A 19,890-nucleotide genomic window follows, 5' to 3' on the forward strand; every position below is an offset into this window, starting at 1 on the left:
GTTTTATATTAGTATAGAATATAGTAAACGTGAGAAGTTTTGTAAGAAGAATTCAAGGCACAATGGGCACACCTGGGAAGGGCAGCTAATGCAAACTTCCACAAGAAAGCCAATCCTTAGATGATCCCTAGAAGATGAGAAGGTAGACCATAGAGTGGAATAAGAAAGGTGGATTGTTTTAGTACAAGAAATGGCAAATGCAAAGATGATAGAGAATAAGTTAAAACCTCAGAACTCAAAGACTTAGTGTGATGGGGACACAGAATGCATGGTGGAAGAAATTTAAAATGACACAGAACTGACAGAAAAACATTATGAAGGGTTGACCTGTTTGTTAGTCCAAATTTGTTTATATTAGGTTCCTAAAAAAAACAATAAAATTTGAAAATTTCTAGCTTCCAGTTGAAATAAGCCTCCTCGTATTTCTTTGAACTAGAAACACGGTAATGAGCTGAAAAAAATACACACTAGTTTATATTATGTTATTTGACTGATTTATTAAAAAATTATTTATATAATATATTTTTTGGATCATGATCATAATATGACTTGTTTTATCAAAATTCTATCTTTTACATTTGTCATCAATAAATATATTTGAATTTTATATAAAAATAAAAGCAGTTGCTCCTGAAAATATGGTAATATATAACTTAAATCCTGCATAAATGGAAAATATCCTTAAACTGAAATTTTCCAATAATTTAAACTAAAGTACTCCTGAAAGATCCAAGGTATGAAGTAGCTTTTAAGAATGTTGAGGCTTCAATTCTTAAATATATGACTTTATTTATAATCATAAAACAGTAATTGAGCTTTATTATGTTTGTTTTGAAATTTGTTCCTTCCATAAATAAATAAATCACCAGTTACCTCAGTGTCACCATTGACCAATCCAATTACTGTACAATATTTACACTCTCTTTGCTTCATTAATTATGTGTAAAACCTTTATTCTAACATTCCTGAGAGTTTAATTTGCCCTTAAATCACAGCATTTCAATTTATCTTCTTCATTTTGAGTTTCAGGCTTTTAAATATTGAATATAATATTGCAGAATATCTCACTGCATTAGGAAAATTACATTCCTTGTCTCTTCTTGTTCAAAACCTTTGTGCCACAAGTTGTCAAGCATCCTTTCAGTGCAAAGATACAGAAGACATCAAAGCATTTTAAAAGAGTAAATCAATGATTGGATAAATAAATTAGTATTGTTTGAGGAGTATAGCTGTCAGTTACATTGAACACTGATATTCAGAATCATATAAAAAAGAGTCACCAAAATAAGACCATATTCCTATAAAAGTGTTAGTCATTCAGTCATGTCCGACTCTTTGCAACCCCACAGACTGCAGTCCGCCAGACTCTTCTGTCCATGAAATTCTCCAGGCAAAAATACTGGAATGGGTAGCCATTCACTTTGATAACTTTACCACATATCAGTAACTGACCTTCCACCTGGAAGACATGGATGTGGGTTTTTGTCAAATTATAAGTGGCTGACACATTCTTTAAAGTGAACACATAAAACAGTGACTCCTATTCCCATCACAACTGCAATAATTTGGCATCAATCCACCTTGGATCATGACCAACTGTGGAATATTCTTAGAGATATGGGATTACCAGACTATCTTACCTGTTTCCTGAGAAACCTGTATGCAGGTCAAGAAGCAGCAGTTAGAACCTTACATGGAAAAACAGACTGGTTCAAAATTAGGAAAGGAGTACATTAAGACTGTATATTGTCATTCTGCTTATTTAACGTATATACAGAAAACATCATGAAAAAAGCAGGGCTGGATAAATCACAATGTGAAATCAAGATTGCCAGGAGAAATATCAACAACCTCAGATATGCAGATGACACCCCTCTAATTGCAGGAAGTGAAGAGGAACTAAAAAACCTCTTGATGACGGTGAAAAATGAGAATGAATGAAAATCTGGCTTAAAACTCATCATCCAAAAAACTAGGGTATGGCATCTGGGCCCATCACTTCATAGCAAATAGGTAGAGAAAAAATGGAAATGGTGACAAAATTTATTTCCTTGGGCTCCAAAATCACTGTGGACAGTGACTGCAACTGTGAAATTCAAAGATACTTGCTCTTTAGAATGAAAGCTATGACAAACCTAGACAGTATATTTAAAAGCAGAGACAACACTTTGTTGACAAATGTTCATACAGTCAAAGCTATGGTTTTTCCAGTAGTCAGGTACAGAGGTGAGAATAGCACCATAAAGAAGACTGAGTGCCAAAGAATTGATGCTTTCAAATTGTGGTGCTCTAGAAGATACTGGAGAGTCCCTTGGACTGCAAAGAGATGAAATCAGTCAATCCTAAAGGAAATCTTCCCTGAATATTAATTGGAAGGACTGATGCTGAAACTGAAGCTACAAGACTTTGGCCACTTAATGTGAAGGGCCAACTCATTGAAAAAGACCCTGATGCTGGGAAAGATTGAGGGCAGAAAGAGAAAGGGCAATAGAGGATGAGATGGTTAGATAGCATGACCAACTCTGGACATCAATCTGAACAAACTCTGGGAGATAGTGAAGGACAGGGAAGCCTGACATGCTGCAGTCTGCAGGGTTGCATATTTGGATGGGACTTAAGGACTGCACAACAATAACGGACATCCATGAACAAAAGTGTCTGCATGGGAGGCACTTGAGAACCAGAAGATTGTTAAACTTCAGTGCAGTCCATGGCCAAAGAGCCATTTTTAGAAGTCAAGCTGACACCCAATGGCCATGGTCTCAACTATGTACCTGGAAACAGTTCTGTAACCTGAGAACTCAGCTATAGCCCCATCAGCTCTGGTTCTGTCACCAGCACTGTATGCCAAGGGACCTGAGAGTAGTTCGGCCCATCTGTGAATCAGGTGATTGGGATACAGACCTCCAGTCCCAGCAGTGTTTGGGATGTGATCCTCAGTGAGATGTCAGAGTTCTACTTTTCAGCTCTAATTTCGGGCAGGTGGGAGGAGTCCCTTTTTTCTCTAGTGTAGTTCCCGTCTTTCTGTACCTAGAAAAAACTTTTCTCTCCAATTTGATGATTTACTCCAAGACTTTTGTGTGCTTCAGCTGTAATCTATTGAAGTTCTCTAGCTTTATGGAATTTCTTTGCCACTACTGACTCAGTGAAAGCCTTGAATTGCTGTCTGGTTTTCTCCTTTCTTCCACTGTTCTGCCTTAACAGGACACCACTATACTAATCTCTTTAAGACACCTATAAGGGCTTCCCTGATAGCTCAGTTGGTAAAGAATCTGTCTGCAATGCAGGAGACCTGGGTTCTAGCCCTGGGTTGGGAAGATCTTCTGGAGAAGGGAAAGGCTGCCCACTCCACTACTCTACCCTAAAGATTCCATGGACTGTATAGTCCATGGGGTTGGTTGCAAAGAGTCAGACACAACTGTGACTTTCACTTTCAATTGTCTGCTTGCATCCCTTTTGCTGGGAGCCAGCATGGGAGATCCCACCCATGACAAGGTCATGCAGAAGAGATCTGATAAGCAAGGCTTGAGGACTCAAGGGATCCCCCGGACCAGCTTAAGCATCTACCCCCAAACCAGAATCTGTCTGTCTTACTATTTTGTGACTTTCACCAACTCCTCTGACATTAACAAGGGGCTATCCCCAACCACCTTTCTCTGGAGAAAATCAACTTAGGGCTCTAGCTAATAAGTCTCCTGGACATGAGAGGAATATTTCAAACCAAACCCCCTCTGTTAACATTCTAGCTTGCTTGGCAGGTTTATCCAGACTCTTGCAGCTATGCATATGATTGTTCACAGCCTCCCAACTGTGAAAGGCACAGGAAGCCTAAAACATAGAGCCTTTTAAAGAGTTAAAAGTTATTAGAGTAGTGCTGGTGTAGGATTTCATTATTGGGCCAATGCTTGTTGCTAAGTTCCCATATTTCTTATCCACTGTGCACCTGGAAGTGCATTAGTTAACATAGTTGGAAAGTAAGAAAAACATGTCGCTTTGAAATTAACCACATCAGACCTTTGAGCTATCTGGTTCTTTCTTTCTTGTAACTCACTGCACCTTTGCTCCGTGAGAAATGTAACTCTGTTTAGTATTTTCTGAGGCTGACATAGATTAGAAATATAAAGAAAAAACATTTTGAGGGAAAATAAGTTTCTGGTTGAGCAGCCTTTATCAAAAGAGGGTCATAAAAAGTTTACAGGTCTCCAAGGCCAGAAGATAATGTACACAACATTGTTCATGGGAAAGGTATGCATAAAAAATCCTGGTTTCAATAAAGACGAAACAGATGTAGTTTGGGCTGACTCTTTATGACTTTGCATCTTTCATTTCCCTCTATGTACAAGTTAAGGTATAAAAGTTTCCCTGAAAAATAAAGTCACGGACCAGGATCAGTTCCATGAAAGCCTAGTTCCCCCATGTTTTTCTTTCTTTCTTTCTTTCCTCTATTTTCTTATCTGCTACAATCTTTCTTTATCTCTCTCTCTAAATCATTTTCCTCGCCAACGCCATTTCTCCTTCGGGTTCCCCTGGATCCTGCGGGGGCTGGACCCTGGCACCCTTTGCCCTTTGCCATGTGAAGATACAATGAAAACTCTACAACTTGGAGTAAGACCCTCTTTTAAACATGCTGGCACCTTGATCTTGGACTTCCAACCTCCAGAACTCTGAGAAATAACTTTCTGTCATTTAAGGCATTTTATTACAGCAACACTAAAGGACTAAGATAATCCAATATCCTGTGGGTACGTTTTCTCAGGTCTTTTTCCCCTTTACCCGGCTCTTGTGCCCTTAGTAAATGGCACATGAGAAGGAATTAGCAAGTGGATTCAAATCATATCTGTGAGGCGCCACTGGTTTTGAAACCAACAGGTTCACTCATGTGTCACATTAAAAATCTGCTGAAACTTAAGGCATTTCTTCTCATCCTTCTGTATGGTGTATTTGCCTTTCCTCATCTCATATCATCAAGCATAGAAATTATTTAAGTGCTCATCTATTTTTGAAATATAGCTTTTCCAGATTTATTCCATCATCAGATTTCTGGAGGGTCTCTAATACTATGAATTTGCAGTCTATTCGGATTTTTCCCTGGTCTCTTGAGACTTTCTACCTCCTTACCAGAAGTATAATTCAATTTGTTTTCAACATTTGAGTGTCCTTATATGTTAGGTGTATTTTAGTAAGAAACATAAGGAGTAGCCTCTTTTTAAATCTGTGATGATTTTTCTTTTTAATGATTTATGCCTAAATACTAACTTCACTTCATACTCCTGAAATTTGAATTCTTATCCTCCCTTGTCCTCTCCCTTATTTTGAAAGATATTTTTGTGTCCTAAGTTGCATGCATAATTATGTAATTTTTAGAACAAGATAATCTGATAATTGACTAAATAATAAGTAATTGAATAACCTATTTGATTTTTTATAAAGTGATTTTTTTTTGGCATATTGATCACAAAGGGCATATATACATGTACTTCTGACCTGTATCTTCTGCAATAGGTATGTGTATTCATTAGTGTAGAAGAAATAGAATCAGTGTCAAAAACTCCACTGGATTATTTAGTTTTAGTTCCAAAGAGTTATTTGTTCACTGTAAATAACCCTCTTCTCATCCCCCAAACAATGCAGGTGTTATAGTGAGGATTCTGCTTCAGAATGACTTGAAACAATATTAATATATTGTTTTTGTATTGCTGTTGAGAACAATTAGCAATGATTTAGTGTCTTAACTGCAGAATATAATCCTATATTTCATAAATCAGTCTGACATAGATCTTATTGGACTGAATTAAGTTTGGTGTTCATTTCTAGAGGTTCTTGTGGAGAATCTGTTTCTTTGCCTTTTCCAGCTTTTAGAGGCCATACCATTTCTTTGTCCATGCTCTCATCCTCCATCGTCAAAGTCAGCAAATGTAGGTTAAGTTTTTCTCAGATGACATCACTCTAAACTCTCATCTGCTTCTGTCCCATTTTTCACAACCATCCTGATGATCTAGGATAATCTTTTTAAGGTCAGCTTTTTAAGCAACCTTAATTCTACTTCCTTTGCCATGAATCTTTACCTGTTCATAGATTCCAGGGGTTAGGATATAGATATCTTTGGAGGCCAATCATTCTACCTTCCACAATCTACTTTCTTTTTTTTTTTTTAATTTCACATTTTATTAGGAGACAGATGGGAAGAAAGACAAAAATAAATCACTGAAGAGGAAGTTGAACACAAAATACATCAAAATAACCTTTTCTCATAAATTGATCTGAAGAAAAAAACATCTAAAATTTCATTTAAGAAAACTATTAAAGTCAGATGTGGCCTGCTATTTTTAGAACAGTTGAAAATTGCATCTGAATCTTTGTAAATGTAAACCTTTTCTAAAATCAGGAATGAGAGCAGGGGATGAAGCATCGATTTTCAGTGGAGAACTACACATTTTCCCATTCAGTCACATCCTGCTTCCAGACCTGGACTACAGTCACATTCTGGCTCCAGCTCTTAGCATTTGTCCACAGTATTATACCTTCAATTCCTTATTTGCAAAGTAGTAATAATCTTTCAAGTTGTGCTTATTTGGTATTAGAAAATAATGCAGTGATATATGTAAAGTGTTTAGGGTAAAACAAATAAGAAATAGTAAATAAATGTTAGTTACACTATTGAAAATGAGTACAACTAAAGACACAGGGAATCTATCCTTAAATTTATACATATTTTTACCTATTCCTCCTGCAATTTGGTGATTCACTATAAATAGTGTAAAGGTACATGAGGAATGCTTACATATAATTTAAAAAACTATGTCATTAACATCATTTTTATAGTTGAGCATTGCAGAAAAAAAATTGATAATCAAAAAACATTAGATTGTTTAACAGTATTTCTATTACTCCAGCCTAAACAGCAATAAACAGGCCCACAGAAAGCTCATCACTGTCCAGACAGACCCTTTGGACATTTCAAGGATCCAATACCACCCTGGCATCAGCCATGGAAGCAGATGCTATTTGCAGCTGTTTGCTATGACAGTCACCTAACGTGGCAGGGGAAAAAAAAAAAAAAACTACGTTTTTAACACAAGCTGCTCAAATATTCAAGAACATATTTGGCTTGTCAAGGCACTTTTAAAAAATACTGTAAGAGATGAGATTTATGGGAAATACAAATTGTAAGCTACCAAGAAATATATTTCCAGAATTTACCTGTGAATAAATATATTGTGTATGATTTCTAATCAATTGCTGTTACTAAATTGTGAAGGACAATATTTTTAAGCAAAAGGAATAGGGAAAGGAAATAATTGTTCTTTCATTTTAAAACTTATTCTAGTATTATTGACCAAATTTACCATATATTGTGTACTTGAAATTTTGTTTCATAAGATATATAGATTAATATAGTTCCATCCATTTATTTCCTTTTTTTTTTTACCTCTAACAACCTTGTTAACTTACCTCCAATCCCATTGGAATTTTTAAGTAAACTCAATGATATGATTGCTTCTCAAGCAGACTGAGAAAATCCTGACAGTCTAATTTTCCAAGGGGTCCTGGAAGTGATTTTATCAGTCATAAACAGCAGAAGCAAATCTGCAATAGTAATTTTAAGTGTTCACACAGTCCAGATATTCTATATGCAAAAATAGCTGGAAGGAATCTTAATGTTGGGGTATTATAACACTAAAAATTAGGAGCATACCTGTACATGCAGAGCAAGAATTTTAAAGTTGATTTAAACATAATTTTATACAATAGTTATAGAGAGAATATAGTAGAGTTTGTCATATGACATTTCTTGGTAAATAAGAAATTATTCTCCCTTTAATTCGAAAGAGCGCATTCCTACAAGATATCCCAAGCCTACAAGGTGTGTCAGGATGTAACTTTCCTGTGATGTTTATTTGTATATTATGCTTATAGGAAACAGTCTTGGCATCTGGTGTTTTATTCAATATCCTTTTAATCATCACTGTCTAAGATGGTTATTGCTGTCAATATGATTTGCAATAATGATGCCTTGTGATTATGTTTAGCTCTAGAAATTGTACCCAGATGTCAGTTTGCCTGGACATAGAATCAGTTTGCATGGACATTTTAGTCTAAGGATATTCTGAGCTTTTGTGGACATAGTAAAGCCATCATTGCTGTCCAAATAGAAAATGGTTAGATCTCTAGACAGAAAATAAAGAGAAATAGCATGCAACTTCCAATGGAAAATGTTTAAAAGTATCATTTACAACAAACTGGTTTCTCACAAATCTTCCTGTTTAACTTTTTACCCAAAGTGTGGGATTACATTCTGCAGAGTGCAAGGATGTCCCCAAGAAAATGGACATTAATTAGGAAACTAAACATATAGATTAACATTTAAGCAAGGCTCTCTCTCTCTCTCTTTTTTTTTTTTTTTTTGTTCTCAACCTATTTAATGTGTAAAAGAGAAATATGAGTAGTAGGCAGAGTTTTGGTTTGAATACATTCTCAGAATGCTGGCCATCCAGACCAGTATTCTGAATAGATTGATTATTTTCTGTGACCCAGGGAGTTTCAGTTTTGAAAAGACCTAATCCCACGGGATTTTGGTGACTAATTTATCATGAGAATTAAATACAGAAATTTAAAGGCTCTAAGCTAACAGCAGGGGAAGAAGTAGTGTAACAGTAATAGCTCGGGTTGATGGGACAAGAAGCAACCAATTATAAAATCACATTTCCTTTGTAACTAAGTGTTCATAGTTTAACATAAATTATGCATTCATTGTGGTGTTTAAAAACAGTCAAGCCTAAATATATTCATACTGTCAAAAAGATACACATACTGAAAACCTGCTTAAACACAAACATTTTAGCCAGGACCATGAACATTTAGAAGAAGTTTTTGCTTCTCAAGCTTAATGAAAGCCTGGGAATCATTTCATTAAAAAATAAGACTAAATGTAAAATCTCACCAAATTAGGAATCCAATGTAGAAAATCGATGATACCAGAGTAGCTAAAGCTAGCAGTTCTCAAATTTTAGACTAGTTACCTGGAAGGCTCATAGAAACACAACTCCACGGCCCTACCCCTAGAGGACTGAACAGGGCTTGAGTCCCTGAAGTTCTAGCAGGTTCCCAGGAGGTGCTGGTACTGCTGGTTTAGGACCCCAAGTGAGAAACACTGGCCAGAACATCTGTAAAAACATAGCACTGTCTCTATCTCTGCTCAGCACAGTGTCCACACACTGTCAGCCATGGTAATTCTGCAGGAGACAGCATGAAGGGGGTATTCAGGAGGGACACCACTGCCTGCTACTTCATGGTCAGAGAGAAATTCTGGGTTTTTTCTCAGGTCACATGGAGCACTGCTCTGCCAGCATGTGATGAGGTTTACAACTAAAGCCATATACAATACACTTGAAGTGTTTATTTAATGCTGAAAATTTACCTTAGGGGACAGAAGAATGTAAATAGAAAGAAAAAGGCACCTTAATTAAGTCATCCTTGGTAATGATGAGGTTTTGTTGTTGTTGTTGTTTTTTCCTTTCTTCCAAATAACTTCATTGTAATGTAACTTCAAACATTCTGGGAGGTAAACAGTCTTGGTAGCTACAAGGGAGGAGAGAATGCTGGAGTCTGGCCATTCTACTGTCTCTACTGCAGGGTCTTAGACACAAGAGCCCCAAGCAGCTGGAAAACAAAGATTCAAGTTCCAGTAGGAAGATACAGTGCATGTCCACAAAAAAGCACCCCTGAAACCATCTTTAAACAGAGTTGGGCAGAGCCACCCCTGAGTCTGATTCAAGACAGTGACCCAGTGAAGCAGTGCCCAGGCTTAGAGGCCTAGTCAAGTGCCTGATGCCACCCAAGTAAGACACATAGCCAGTCTCAGTGAAAGAGGTACTTGCTACCCTGGAGGGATCTAGTACCAGGACTCAAAACTCTCAGCCATGAGTTTCCTAAAATGAGTTCTTCCAGATACAATGCACACAAGCTCTAAGAGCAGCAAAAGCACCCCTAGTAGAAGAAGCTTAATGTTCTGGCAGTCTATGTTGGTCCCTGCATCCCCAGAGACCCAGAGGAGCCTGCTGAGGGCTGCTGCTCCTTCCACGGTGAGCTCCCCAGCAGTCGATTTGGGAGTTACAAGCTCAAACTCTGTCACTTCCAGTGGTTACCGGGAATCTCAGTTTAGCCAAATTGCGCAACACCAGATTGCTCCTTGCAAGTCCCTGTGGATGCCTACCCTGTCCTTCCCTGGCCTTTCTTTCACCTACCCTGCCCAGCCCCCACCTAAAGTGCCACATGCCAGGCTGTGCTAGGCATTGTGGGTGGCTGTGGGCAGCTGGCAGAGTTCAGGTCACAGAGTGAGGCTGGTAGCACCGCAGGGAAACATTTGCCTCCACCCACAGCACAACAGTCATGAACCAATGGAAACAAAGTCACAAATAAACATGAATTTCCAAATTTCATCATAATATTCTCCAAATTGAACACTTAAAGGCAATTGTCATTTTAAAGTACTACGTTTAAGACTAAGTTAAAATATACATGTATTTGTCTCCTCCTTGATTGACATAAGATTGTTACTGTTGATTCTTCAGAGAACCATATAAAGAATTTAAATCCTAAGGGAAAAAATTAATAAACTCAATTTGTTAAAAATGAGCAATAATGGAGGAAAAAAGTGTTCCCTCTCCACCCCTCTTCCTACACCCCTTGGCATTTTGGCTCACAAAATTTACAGCATCATTCCAGCTTTCACAGCTAGAGCTTTAGGAAGGATCCCTGGATATACTTTCCATGAAGAAGTTTAAAATCCTTTCCTTGAGGACTTTGTCCAGATAGCCCAGAAGCTGGCTCTTAGAGGGGATGTCTGCCACTTATGGAGGTGGTTCTTGAAGATGATGGTCTTCAGGGTCATGTAGCACATGGGGATCAAGTTCAGTGAGCTGGAGAGCACCTTCTCATCATCCAGTAGGAGCTTGAAGCTGGGCAGGTTCTGGATGGCAGTGATCTTGCCATCCTAGCCATCCTCCTTACCTCACTTGGTGCCTGCCTCAGTCTTTTTTCCTCTCTTGCACTCGTGTTGGGCCACCTCATGTTTAGCCAACTCCTCAACCTTGGTGATGCCTTTGTGCTGGTTCCACTGCAGCTGCCAAATCTTGGTGCACAGCATCTTCTTTTTGTGCATGTTATGGAACAGGTTGCCAAACTCCTCACAGGAAATGAACTGTGTGAGTGGCTGCAGCTTCAATCACAACTTCTCCTCCCTGGTGACCTTGTGCTTAGCCTCCTTCTCCTTGTCCTTGCCTAGGAAGGCAGGCACCAAGTTGTAGTCACCTGTGATTTTCTTGCACTGCTGCCACTCCTTGAACGTCTGCAGGCATATGTCCGTAAGTGTGAGCTTCAACTCTATCTCCACATGATGGCAGTCTTAGTTGAGAGCCAGCTGATAAACAACTCAGTGTCCTGGTCATACTTCTCTATCTTGTAGTTGTCCCACAGGGGCAGGTAGTCCAGCTGTTGCTGCTCAGCCAATACTTCCTGGGGAATCTGGAAAGCTTCAATATGAGCAGCCATATCCTCCCAGTTTCCAAAGCTAAACTGTTCAGTGGCATCCAGCAGCAGCTGTCCTTGTGGCCACCAGCTGATCACGTCCAAGCTTGTTCTGCAGGCTGCATGACAGGCCAATGAATTGGAGATGAGGTGTCAAGGCAAGGTGTTATTTGGTGACTTGGCTGACCAAGAAGATGGCAGACTAATGTCCCAAAATAACTATCTTCTTCTGGATACTAGGTTCTTTTATGGATCAGAGATGGGAGGAGAAGGGGAAACAAAGTACAAAAGCCATTAATCTTGCAAATTTCTCCTAGAATGGCAAGTCTCAAGCAGTAGATGTGTTAATTTCTTCCTTCTTGCCATCCACAGGTGGGCAGGATCATGAACAAAGGCACTTTAGCAGGCAGAGATGCTTAATTCTCTGAGGCAGGTCATCATGTATGATTATAATAACCAAAGCAACAAAAAGACGTGTCAAAGAAACACTTCCAACATGGAATCAGAATTGGCTTTTCCTTGTAACAGTAGCCATGATAGCGGCAGTGGTGGCTGATCTCTGTACCAGCTGAGAAGCACTCAGAGCACACAGCTCAATGCCCTTGCAGTTGATGCAGAAGTGCAGTGGGCTCACCTCCACCAGGCAGTACACACAGTACTTCTTATCAAGTTCCACCATCTTCCTCCACCTGCCTCCTTGGCTCCTGCCACTGTCACTCTCTCTGCATTTTATGAAATTGGGGTTACAAAGCTATTCTCATGCAAAATAGAATCCAAATTTTATTGTTTTAAACATATAAACTCATAGATATTGTTCAGTTGCTAAGCTGTGTTCCACTCCTTGCAAACCCATGGACTGCAGCACACCAAGCTTCTCTGTCCTTCACTGTCTCCTGAAGTTTGCTCAAACTCTTGTCCATTTACTTCAATCAAAATTTATCTGAATCTCTTAATTAGAAAATAGTAAGCTAAATAAACTGTCCCATGTTTAATGTGGATTGATATGCTTTATAAATATAGTCTTCATCTTCTTTCCTCTCTTGGAATTGTATACATATTTTTGACACAACTGAACTTTATTATAAAAGATGCATAATTATATAGGGTCCTAAAGTCTTACTTTATCATTTACTTATTTATATTATCTTTTATTTTGGAAACAAAATATAAAATCTGAGATTAAAATAATTACTTCAGAAATAAAACACGCATGTAAGAATTAAAGATTTTAAAATTAAAAAAATAAATAAATAAAAAAGAAATAAAACAATGTTGTATTGTAAAGAATATCTTAATTCTGCTTTGTGTCAAGATATGAACATCATATATGAATGGAGCACAAATAACAATGCAAAAGTATACCCTACTGAAAGTATAATTAGACCTATAATTCAATGCACATGTATTTTAATTGTTTTCCTTTAACAAATGAATCACTCCTTTTTTCCTAAAGTTGGATTGGTTAACGTTTTCATTATAGTTAAATACATATAAGATTTTCTGTTTATATAAAGAATATTTTATAATAACTATACTTTTTCAAAATAACTTTAGAAGACTCAGATGCTCACTTTACAAGTATGTTACTTTTCCCTAATATATGCAATATATTAAACTTTCAAAAACTAAAATATGTGAGATCATTAACCATCAACATTAAGTAAAGCAAGCCACAACCAAATAATACTTTGAAATAAAGGACAAGTTAATCAGAAGGATAGTTTCATATTAATATGGAGTAGGAAAAACCATGACATCAGAAAATTCATTTATTATGGGAAGTTTCAATTGTTATGTGTATTTCCAAAATATGAATGCTATCATTGAGACAAGATAATAGTTTAGCATAAAGATACAGACACTCACACACAAATACACTCCAAACTTAAAAACTATTGGGCATAAAAGGACACTATCAACAGAATGAAAAGGAAACCTACAGACTGAGAGATACTTACAAATCAAATTTCTAATAGTGGATTAATCCAGAAAATACAGAGAACTCCTACAACTCAACAACAATCAGATTTTAAAATGGGAGAAAGACTTGAAAGTTTTTTCAGAAATGATATATAGATGACCAACAAGCATATGAAAAGATGCTCAATATCATTAATCACTAGAGAAATTCATAGCAAAACAATGAGATATCACCTTGTCACAGGAAGGGGAACCCCTTCCAGGGCCTGAAAGAGGGTTCTTGTCTAACACTCAGAAATTAATTCTCTGAGGAGCCGCACATCCTGACAAAGCAAGAGACTTTATTGGAAAGGGGTGCCTGAGTGGAGAGCAGGAGGGTAAGGGAAACCAAGAGGACTGCTCTGCCACCTGGCTCACAGTCTCGGGTTTTATAGTAATGGGATTAGTTTCCAGGCTATCTTTGGCCAATCATTCTGACTCAGAATCCTTTCTGGGGATACACATATTGTTCAGCCAGTATGGATACCAGCAAGAAGGATTTTGGGAGGTAGTAAGACACATGGTGTCTCCTATTGACCTTTCCCACACTCTTTTTGTTAGTGGTGGCTTATTGGTTCCATGTCTTCCTGTCATAAAATAACTCATGCAAATGAATACTGTGGTGCCTGGCCAGGTAGATGGTTTCAATCAATGTATCCCCTAACAACTTCACACTTTCTAGAAAGATTATTACCAATAAAACAGAAAGTAACAAGTGTGAGCAAGGATGTAGAGAAATAAGAACATTGTACCTTATAGAGGGGAATGTAAAATGGTACTGCTGCTACGGAAAGCAATATGGTGACTCACCAAGAAATCAAAATAGAATTAACATATGTATTGGTCTGCTCAGGCTGCCGTAGCAAAATATCATGGACTAGGTGGCCTTAAATAACAAAAATCTATTTCTCACAAATCTGGAAGTTGAGAAATTCAAGATCAATGTACCAGTGGATTTTGTTTATGGTAAGAACCCTTCCTGGCTTGCAGATGGTTACCTACATTCAGAAAAAGAGAGAAAGACAAAGAAAGACAGGGACTAAGGAGAGGGGAAATTTTTTGATGGGTGTAGAGTTTCAGTTTTGTAAGATGAAATGGTTCTGGAGCTCTGTCGCTCAATAATGTACGTAAACTTAGCACTCATCAACTGTATATTTGAAAATGGTTAAAATGATAAATGTCATGTAATGTATTTTTTACCACAATTAAAAATGAAAATGTTCAATTAGGTCCCATTTGTTTATATTTGCTTTTATTTCCTATATTTGAAGAGACAGGTCCAAGAAATTATTGTTATAAGTTGTGTCAAAGTATGTCAAAGTATGTTCTGATTTCCTCTAGGAAGTTTACAGTATCTGATCTTACATATAGGCCTTTAATCCACTCTGAGCTTATTTTTGTACATGATATTAGTGAAATATCATTATTTTACAAGTAGCTGTCCAGCTTTCTGAGCACCACTTGCTGAAGAAACTTTCTACTTTGTATATTCTTGCCCCCTTTATTGTAGATTAATTGACTGTCAGTGTGTGGGTTTATTCCTAGGATTTCTATTCTGTTCCACTGATCTGTGAGTCTGTTTTTATGCCAATACCATACCAGTTTGATTACTGTAGCTTTGAAGTTGTTGGGATGCATCCTGCAGGGCTACAAGGCTTATGATTGCCCAGATTCAAAACCAAAGAAAGAGCCCAGAGTCAGTCACAGACACATCAATAGTTTATTTGCTAGCGAGCTCTTACATGTCTGAAGCATGGTCCTGGAGGGACACTATGCCATGTGTGTGTAGGGCAGATGGTGGACAGGACATGTGGGCAGACTTTGCTCCTGGAAGGAAGAGAAGTTTACCAGTTACAGGGAGAACTGAGTCAGGTTACTTCACTGGTTACCTGGCAGAGGGGCATGCCCCTCACTACCCTTTTGATGAGCTATCAATGGTAATGTTCTGATCTAAGAGTTAGAACAGTCACTAGCTGGGGTGGGATAAGTAGGTAGGAAGGTCACTCAGATAAGTAAGATGTAGGTGAAGCAAACACTGATCAAGCAAGGGATGGACAGAGAGCAAGAGAACAGTCATTTGAGGTGGCCTGACCATATACTGGCTTGCCAAGTGGCTTAAGTGGTAAAGAATCTGCCTGCCAATGCAGAAGATGAAAGAGATGCAGGTTCAATCCCTGGGTCAGGAAGGTTCCCTGGAGGAGGACATGGCAACCTGCTCCAGTGTTCTTGCCTGGAGAATCCCATGGCAGGCTACAGTCCATAGGGTCGCAAAGAGTCAGATATGACTGAAGCGACTTAGCACGTACGTATGCACCACCATATACCAGTATAGTCTGAAGTCAGAGGGCATGGTACCTACAGTTCTGTTCTTCTTTCTCAAGATTGTTTTGGCTCTTCAGGATCTTTTATGTTTCCATACACATTTAAAATTTTTTTGTTCTAGTTCTATAAAAGTGCCCTTGGAATTTTGTGAGAGATTTCACTGGATCCATAGATTGCCTTGGGTAATGTGGTAATTTAAAAATATTAGTTCTTTCAGTCCATGAACACAGTATACCATTCCATCTATGGTCTTCAGTTTCTTTCTTCAGTGTCTTAGTTTTCTGAGTACAAGTCTTTCACCTCCTTTGGTAGGCTTATTCCTAGGTTTCTACTGTTTTGATGAAGTTGTAATTGGGATTGTTTCCTAAATTTCTTCTTCTGATAGCTTTTTGTTAGTGTATAGAAATGCAACAGATTTTTTTATCCTGCATTTTTGCATTTTGTATCCTGCAACTTTACCAAATTCACCGATCAGCTCTATCGTCTTCTGGTGGTGTCTTTAGGATTTTCTATGTATAACATCATGTTATCTGCAAACAGTGAAAGTTTAACTTCTTCCTTTCCAATTTGGATTCCATTCATCTTTCTTCTTCTCCTTTGCACAGCAAAGGAAATCATCAACAAAATAAATGAAATGAGAGAAATTATTTGTAAATGATATGACCCATAAACAATTAACAGCCAGCATATATAAACAGTTCATACAACTCAGCATCAAAGGCAACCCAATTTATTAACATGTATACACTGCTATATTTAAATGAAATAACAAAAAAATAAAGTAAGCTACAAGGAAATATTTTTCAAGAGAATATAGCCAATAATTTATAATGACTATAAATGGATTATAGCCTTTAAAAATTGTGAATCTCTCTATTGTACACCTGTAACTTATATAATATTATAAACAACTATTGTTCTATAAAGCTAAAAAAATTTAAAAAATAGAACTTCATCACTGAAAATAATAAGCAGAAAAACTGAATAGACATTTCTTCAAAAGGGAAGTGCACATGGCCAACAGGTCCATGAAAAGATGCTCAATACTGCTAATTATTAGAGAAATGCAAATCAAAACCACAATAAGATAATACCTCGCACCTGTCAAAATGGATATCAACAAAAAGAACACAAATAATGATATTGGTGAGAATGTGGAAAACACAAAACCCTCAGACACTGTTGAAGGGAATATAGATTGGTGCAGCCACCTGAAAAACAGTATGGAGGTTTCTTAAAAAAATAAAATAAAAATAGAACTTCTATATGAACCAGCAATTCTATTTCTTGGTATATACCAAAAAAAACAAAACAATAATACTGAAAGATACATGCACCTGATGTTTATATCAGCATTATTTATAACTGCCAAGAAAGAAAGCAACCTAACTGTCCATCAACAGATGAATGGATAAACAGATGTTGTATAAACACACACACACACAATGGAACACTGCTGCTGAGTCGCGTCAGTCATGTCTGATTCTGTGTGACCCCACAGACGGCAGCCCAACAGGCTCCCCTGTCCCTGGGATTCTCCAGGCAATAACACTGGAGTGGGTTGCCATTTCCTTTTCCAATGCATGAAAGTGAAAAGTGAAAGTGAAGTGGCTCTACTCAGCCATAAAAAAAGAATGAAAATTTTGCCATTAGCAGGAACACAGGTGGACTTGGAGGGCATTATGATAAGTCAGACACAAAAAGACAAATACTGTATATTATCACTTATATGTGAAATCTAAATAATAAAACAAACTAGAAAATATACTAGAGAAGAAGTAGACTCATGTATATAAAGAACAAACTAGTGGTTACCAATGGGGAGGGGAAACTGTGGGAAGTCAACATAGGGGTAAGGTATTGAGAGGTAATTCCAGATGTTCAGGCTGGTTTTAGAAAAGGCAGAGGAACCAGAGATCAAATTGCCAACATCCAATGGAACATGGAAAAAGCAAGACAGTTTCAGAAAAACATCTATTTCTGCTTTATTGACTATGACAAAGCCTTTGACTGTGTGGATCACAAGAAACTGTGGAAAATTCTGAAAAAGATGGGAATAACAGACCACTTGACCTGCCTCTTGAGAAATCTGTATGCAAGTCAGGAAACAACAGTTAGAACTGGGCATGGAACAACAGACTGGTTCCAAATAGGAAAAGGTGTACGTCAAGGCTGTATATTGTCACCCTGCTTATTTAACTTATATGCAGAGTACATCATGAGAAACACTGGACTGGAAGAAACACAAGCTGGAATCAAGATTGCCAGGAGAAATATCAATAACCTCAGATATGCAGATGACACCACCCTTATGGCAGAAAGTGAAGAGGAACTCAAAAGCCTCTTGATGAAAGTGAAAGAGGAGAGTGAAAAAGTTGGCCTAAATCTCAACATTCAGAAAACGACGATCATGGCATCTGGTCCCATCACTTCATGGGAAATAGATGGGGAAACAATGGAAACAGTGTCAGCCTTTATTTGGGGGGGCTCCCAAATCACTGCAGATGGTGAATTCAGCCAGGAAACTAAAAGACGCTTACTCCTTGGAACAAAAGTTGTGACCAACCTAGATAGCATATTCAAAAGCAGAGACATTTTTTGCCAACAAAGGTCCATCTAGTCAAGGCTATGGTTTTCCAGTAGTCATGTATGGATGTGAGAGTTGGACTGTGAAGAAAGTTGAGCACTGAAGAACTGATGCTTTTGAACTGTGGTGTTGGAGAAGACTCCTGACAGTCCCTTGGACTGCAAGGAGATTCAACCAGTCCATCCTAAAGGAGATCAGTCCTGGGTGTTCTTTGGAAGGAATGATGCTAAAGCTGAAAGTCCAGTTCTTTGGCCACCTCATGCGAAGAGTTGACTCATTGGAAAAGACTCTGCTGCTGGGAGGGATTGGGGACAGGAGGAGAAGGGGACGACAGAGGATGAGATGGCTGGATAGCATCACTGATTTGATGGACTTGAGTTTGAGTGAACTCCGGGAGTTGGTGATGGACAGCGAGGCCTGGTGTGCTGCAGTTCATCGGGTCACAAAAAGTCGAACACAACTGAGCCATTGAACTGAACTGATTAAGAGGTACAAACTACTTGATATAAGTTACTCTAATATATTGCACAAGATGTAGAATATAGCAAATATCTTATAATAATTATAAATTGAATATAAACTTTAAAACAACAATAAAATAAAGTTAATATTTTAACTATCAGCTGTTCCAAAATATAGATATAACAAAGCAAATATTCAGTTACAGACAATTTTCCTAAATATTTCCCTCCAATGTCCCATCATTTCTCCAATATCTTTTTGAGATTCACTCTTAGCATTTTTGACCAGGGTCTCCAAGTATCATGACTTAATCTATAAGAATATTAATATATATAAAATGTATTTGTAAATGAACATTATTTTAAAGGCAGTATTTCTGTGTTCATGTTATAGATGAATTTTCTCTAGATCTAAGGAAATGATTTGTCATAAGATTTTTTTAAATCAGGTCATAATAAAAGAAAATCAATACTATTTACTATCATGCAAATTTAATCTAGTTACTGTTGATATGTGTAGCTCTTCTACTGTAGGTATTGCAGCAAAATACTTTCACTTAGGACAGAAAATAAAATGTATCATTTAGCTTACAGAAGCAAAAACTATTGTTAGTCTTTCCCATATTACAGATTCTATTTCTTTGATTTATCAAAGAAGGAGAGAAAAAGAGGAAAAGGCAGGGAGGGCATGCTTGGATTAGCTGAAAGAAGCATTGTTCTGACTCATCTAAAGCTGCATCAGAGAAGGTTGATTCTTTCAGACGCATTCAAGAGGAAGTTATTTCCTAGAGTTTTTGGAAACATGATCTGATGATCGAAAGAGCCTATTCTCACTTCATGCTAGTTAGTGAACATCGTGTTTTGTCACCCGGCTCAGCTGGTAAAGAATCCGACAGCAATGCGAGAGAGCTGGGTTCGATCTCTGGGTTGGGCGGATCCCCAGAAGAAGGGAAAGGCTACCCACTCCAGTATTCTGGTCTGGAGAATTCCATGGACTGTATAGTCCATGGGGTCGCTAAGAGTTGGACAGGACAG

At 37.8% G+C, this 19,890-nt stretch overlaps 1 pseudogene; it reads right to left on the bottom strand.

Annotated features, from left to right (window-relative positions):
• Nucleotides 1-10,742: 10,742 nt before the first annotated feature.
• LOC101121476 (transcriptional adapter 2-beta-like) lies at nucleotides 10,743-12,205 on the bottom strand (annotated as a pseudogene).
• Between the last annotated feature and the right edge of the window lie 7,685 nt (nucleotides 12,206-19,890).

Source organism: Ovis aries, chromosome 22 (assembly GCF_016772045.2).
Source record: "Ovis aries strain OAR_USU_Benz2616 breed Rambouillet chromosome 22, ARS-UI_Ramb_v3.0, whole genome shotgun sequence".
In the NCBI taxonomy this organism is placed as follows: domain Eukaryota; kingdom Metazoa; phylum Chordata; class Mammalia; order Artiodactyla; family Bovidae; genus Ovis; species Ovis aries.